A 6,610-nucleotide genomic window follows, 5' to 3' on the forward strand; every position below is an offset into this window, starting at 1 on the left:
CAAAATTCTCAAATTACAAACCCTAATTTTTCAATCATGTCAAAATTCCCAAATTGAATCCTAAAATAAAGACAATAACCGAATTTCATCATGAATTAAACATGGTGGGCTCTGATACCAATTGTTGGAAAAACCTTAATAACGTTGTGCTCAACAATCCATGTCAATTACATGATGAATAGCCAAAGGCGGAAGCGTACCTGTGGGAATTGCCATTTATGAAATCCTGGGATGATGATGATAGAGCCAATGGGTTGGGTGATCTTCCTCAGCAAAACACCCTGAAGACCTTGCTCTCTTGATGGGGATAGAGAGAACCAGAGAGTTTTCTCCTTTAGGGTTTTGAAACTGAATAGTCTTGTTGTGTTTGCCTTGGGGACCATTACCCCTATATATAACTATTATTAGTTATATCCCAAATTGCAGTATTTCCAATTCAGCCCCTCATTAAATTAGAAACTACCTGGTATCTACACTATTAATTTTCATAACTATTATGCTCTTTAGCCATAAACTATTATATATTATTTGACCCCTAGTTTATTGGCTAATTATATAATGACCCTAACACGCTTTATTAATTAATTACATATGTGACCCATAAATCTTACAGATATCAACAACAACATGACAATGATATCTCAAATAAAGCCAAAATCAATCAAAGAAGCCATAGTTGTGAATCTTGGGTCGAAGCAATGTAAGAGGAACTTCTTCAATTTGAAAAGAACCAAGTATGGACTCTTGTCCCAAATCCACAAGACCAAACAATCATTGGAGCGAGATGGGTATTCAGAAATAAGTCGGATAAAGAAGGTAAGATTATAAGAAATAAAGCAAGGCTAGCAGCTCAAGGGTATAACCAACAAGAAGATATAGATTATGATTAGACTTTTGCTACAGTTACAAGGTTAGAAGCTACCAGAATCCTCCTTGCGTATGCATCTCATAAACTCATTAAACGTTTTCAAATGGATGTCAAAAGTTCCTTTTTAAACATACAAGTGTGTGTTTATCAACCTCTTGGTTTTAAAAATCAAAAGAAACCAAATCATGTTTTCAAAGTTACCAAAGCTCTATATGGACTAAAACAAACCCCTAGAGACTTGTACGATAGACTAAGCTCCTTTCTAATCAAAAATGGGTTCTACAAAGGAAAAATTGACACAACACTCTTCAAGAAAATTGATAAAAATGATTTACTTATTGTTCGAATGTATGTTGATGACATCATCTTTGGATTAACAAATGAAAAAATGTGTAAGGATTTTTCAAAGCTCATGCAAAGTGGATTCGAGATAAGCATGATGGGGAGTTAAGATATTTTCTTGGTTTACAAATTAAACAAAATAAACAAAATAAAGCAAGGCTAGCAACTCAAGGGTATAACCAACAAGAAGATATAGATTATGATTAGACTTTTGCTACAGTTACAAGGTTAGAAGCTACCAGAATCCTCCTTGCGTATGCATCTCATAAACTCATTAAACATTTTCAAATGGATGTCAAAAGTTCCTTTTTAAACATACAAGTGTGTGTTTATCAATCTCTTGGTTTTAAAAATCAAAAGAAACCAAATCATGTTTTCAAAGTTACCAAAGCTCTATATGGACTAAAACAAACCCCTAGAGACTTGTACGATAGACTAAGCTCCTTTCTAATCAAAAATGGGTTCTACAAAGGAAAAATTGACACAACACTTTTCAAGAAAATTGATAAAAATGATTTACTTATTGTTCGAATGTACGTTGATGACATCATCTTTGGATTAACAAATGAAAAAATGTGTAAGGATTTTTCAAAGCTCATGCAAAGTGGATTCGAGATAAGCATGATGGGGAGTTAAGATATTTTCTTGGTTTACAAATTAAACAAAATAAAGATGGAATTTTTATTTGTATAGAAAAATACATAAAAGATCTGTTAACAACATACAAAATGAATGAAGCCAAAATAATGCAACTCACATGCATCCATCCTTCATTTTGGACAAAGATGAACAAGGAAAATTCATTTCTAAAAAGGAATACAGAGGAATGATAGGTTCATTGCTTTATTAAACTGCAAGTAGATTAGATATCGTGTTTGTAATAGAATTATATGCTAGATTTCAATCTTCGCCTAAAGAATTTCATTTATCCATTGTAAAAAGAATTTTTCGTTATCTTGGTGGTACTTTTGATCTTGGTCTTTGGTAAAGCAAAGGAACTCACTTTGATCTTGTAGCCTATTGTGATGCTGACTACGCGAGGGACAAAATTGAAAGAAAAACCACAAGCGATGCATGTTAGTTTCTTGAAGAAACATTAATAAGTTGGTCTTGTAGAAAGCAAAATACAATTGCATTGTCAACCACTTAAGCTAAATACGTCTCAGCTGCAAACTGTTGCTCCCAAGTTCTATGGTTAAAAAAAAAAAAACTGGAAGACTTATATGTAAGTTATTCAAATATCCCAATTTACTGTGACAATACGAGTGCTATCAATCTCTCTAAAAACCCATTCAAAATTCACGATCTAAACACATTGAAATAAAACATCATTTTATCAGGGATAATGTTAACCAAAAGGAAGTTGAATTAATTTTTGTTGACACAAACAATCAACTTGCTGACATATTTACCAAATCCCTTGTTCTTGTTTTGGTCAAAACCAAGAACGTTCTTGTTTTGTTTTACAAACAATCTCCGTTTTCATCTCTATGAGAAGATCAAAAGGTTAACTTTCATTAAAAACTAACAATCCTTTTATAAAAAAAGTAACGATCCTTTTATCAAAAAATAGCAGCTACTCATGCCTATGTCTGCCACATAAATTCTACATTCCTCCTTCCCAACCACCCTCTACGTGAGACATCTTCTTTCTTCAATTTTCCCTTCATCATCTCAAAACGGACATTCTCTCACCCTAAAAACAAAACAAAGTGAAACTTCCTTTTCAACAAGAATATTCATCCTTTTTCTTGTACGTTTCTTCTATTCTTTCTCACACAACAATGGCGCACACCAAAGCTTCAGCTAGAAAAAAAAACCCACATCCCCGAACTCCATATCCTTCAATATCTCCATCTCCTTCTCGTTCACCATCACCTCCACCCAGACCAACACCCCCAGAAAAAGCTTCTTCAGAGAAAAACTTCTCTGACTTTTTATCATCATCTCTCGAATCAAGTCCTCCACCCATCTCACTTACTCTTATCTCTGTCGTCCTTCCATCTGTTTATCAGTGCAACCCTCCTAGGATTAGCCAAACACCCCCTCATCTCAGGAAAACATCCAACAAAACTGGCTTTTGTAGTATGTCTTCCAAATGCAGATCAATGAGGCTCATGGCCTGAGTTGGCACCTCAAGTAAGTCCAAAGGAATTGATACAACCATCTACACCATCTCCGACTAAGATTCTGAACCTAGGTCACCACTAAATGTTCCACAACAAAAATTAGAACACTATTCCAAACCCTCTAAACCTTCTACTTCATTAACAAAATCCATTTCAAAAATTATACATTTCAAATCAAAATCCATTCCTTCGAAACCGACGCAACTAATTCCCAAGTCCAACTCCTCTTCTACTCTTTCTCAGTTTTTAGCCTCACACAAACTCAAAATCCCTAAAAAACCCTCTAGAAAAAATATAAACCTAAAAAAATGTTCATCATAACGTTCTCATAATGTTCTCCACAAAAATGTTCTCCACCTCGTCAGAGCCCATTTCATCAGAATGTTCTCAACCTCGTCTAAACCTCCACCAAAACAAATCTCTTCCAAAGTTCTCATCGCTCCTATATTATCATCTAAATACTAGAAAATATTCCATGATAAATAGGCCAAACGACCCATTGGTATTGGTGGAGTCTTCATGTTCGATACTATTTAATGTGAAGGTACTTCCATCAAGCATCATACTGATGTTATTGGATGGACAAACTTTCTTCAAATTTATGATTCATTTTATCTTGAGCTGATTAAGGCGTTGAAATTCGTCTTACCCCTACCATTCTTGCTGAAATACTACAATTTCCATCTAAAGGACCCGCAATCTTTGGGAAAGATTGGTATTCAGCTCTGAAACAAAGATGAAGTCTTTCAAGAGCTGTTTATCTATGTCTTCACCAATTTTGTTTATGCTGATCTCAAACCTCTCCCCAAAATATCCAACAACATCAGCCAACATTCAATTCTACCTCCCTATGGTAGCCATGAATATGTCTCAAACAATGATGCTCTGGTCATCTACCATCTTTTCCACTACAAGAAATTAAACCTCTCTCATCTCATTATTCAAAATATGGTTGCTACAACAAATAGGGATTACAAGAGAAACATTATTTCTTACGGTATGGTTTTCTCTAAAAAAAAAATAGATACTTCAATATCCTTCTCTCAATAGAAACCTGTAACATCAAAATCTCAAAATTTTCCTCAAATAACATCTCTTACATAAAGAAAGTTCCATCAATTCCACCATCCCTATCCACTCCTCACACTCAAAATATTTTCTCTCCAAGATCAATTAAAAGAAAACGGTCTGCAAGGAAACCAATGTTGAAACCAAATGTTGAACCTAACATTTCTCAAGAACATTATTCTTTTCAACCAAACAGATTCCTTTTGTCTGCTACTCCATCAAGCTTCAATCCTTTGGGTGTTAATTCCACCGCTGAGATTCCAACCTCTCACTGTCTTTACAATTCGGCTCTACAAAGTCATCCCTGCTCTCAGCTCCATCAATTACAAACATATCTAATGTCCCTAGTCTTTGTCTCACCTCAAAAGACCAAATCATCTCTATTTGGCATTAGTCAATATTCTTGAGTAGTTGCTTCTAACAAATCTGATAATAAAAATAACTCCCACACTATAAGAAAAGAACACTCAGAAGATATTTCTAACCTGAACAAGTGTTTATCTCTTTGAACTCTAAGATGAATTGAGAATTTTGAACTTGAGTTAGTCTTTTATGCTTTTCGATGCTTTTCTCCTTCAACCTTGAGTGTTTATTTATAGTTAAAAATTGGACTTCAATTTAGTCCTTATTTAATTTGGAATTGTATCTTGTTCAGATTGAGTTTGTAAATCCTTCAAATTGATTCTATTTCTATTTTGTGTAGATTGAGTTTTTAAATTCTTCATATTGATTCTATTTCTATTTTGTGGAGATTGAATTCGTAAATTCTTCAGATTGATTATGTTTCTAATTTGTTAGATTGAGTTTGTAAACTCTTCAAATAAACTCTTCTTCAAATCATGATCAAATCTTCTTCAAACCTTAATTAAATCTTCTTCAAATGTTGATAAAATATTCTTCAAATCTTGACCATATCTTGTTTTCAACTTGGTCACATATTTTCTTCAATTATAAATATGAATCAGATCTTATTTTAGATTTTCATCAATTATAAATTTGAATAAAACCTTAATTTAGATTTTATTCAATTATAACTTTGAATCAAATCTTATTTTAGATTTTCTTCAATTATGAATTTGAATTATATCTTATTTTAGATTTTCTTCAATTACAAATTTGAATCAAATATTATTTTAGATTTTCATCAATTATAATTTGGAATCAAATCTTATTACAGATTTTCTTCAAAAACATGAATCTTCTTTCATACTCTTTAAAGTCAAATATATTGTTCTCATAAAATACTTTTGTTAACATCAAAACTCTAAATATAAAACAAACTTGGTTCTTACAATCTCCCTCTTTTTGATGATGACAAAACTTGTATTTTTTATAACAATTTTTTTTTTATATTTCTTTGACTCCCCCTAACTTAGGGCTCTCCCTAAGTCTTAGTATCCATTTCTCCCTACATTATCAAATATATTTCTCCCCCTTTGGTCATCAGACAAAAGGATTTGAAAGTAATATTTTTTTCTTTCTTTTCCTTCTTTTGTTTTTGCTTTTTATTTCTTTTGCTTTTATTATTTTTGAATAACATGAATATAATATAGTACAAGAAAATATAAAAACTAATATAAAACTAAACTACTTTAAAGTTATCACAACATCAATCATGTATACAGTTAAGGTTTAGTGTCAACCCACATTGGTGTTCAGTGTCTATAATCTGAATGTTTAATACCCTTTTTTAAACAAAGTCCCTAATAAAGTGGTGTTTCAATCAGGTATGATGTTTGATCCAAAGTAGTTGAGAATTGCAGTCAGCTGTTGAAATGTACTCTACCTCTAATATTGACATTGCAATGGTGTTTTGTCTCTTACTTGACCAAGATTTTAGGTTGTCACCTAAAAATGTGCAGTTTCCACTAGTGCTCTTTCTCTCAAGTTTATCTCCAGCATAATCACAATCATTGTATCCAATAAGTTAGTACTTAGCAGATTTCTTGTAGAAGCCTTTTAGGTATCTAAGGATTCTCTTAACAACAGTTAAATGTGATTTCCTAGAGTCAGTTTGAAATCTTCCACATACACATACACTAAACACGATGTCAGGTCTAGAAGCGGTGAGGTAAAGTAGGGATCATATCATTCCTCTATAGGTTTTTTTCTGGTCAACTTTTTTCGCCTAAATAATCTTTTTCAAGTGTGATAATTAAATCATTTAAAACAATAATTAAATCAAATAGAGTAAATTCAGAAG

The sequence above is a fragment of the Cicer arietinum genome, chromosome 6 (assembly GCF_000331145.2).
Source record: "Cicer arietinum cultivar CDC Frontier isolate Library 1 chromosome 6, Cicar.CDCFrontier_v2.0, whole genome shotgun sequence".
NCBI classification, from domain to species: Eukaryota; Viridiplantae; Streptophyta; class Magnoliopsida; order Fabales; family Fabaceae; genus Cicer; species Cicer arietinum.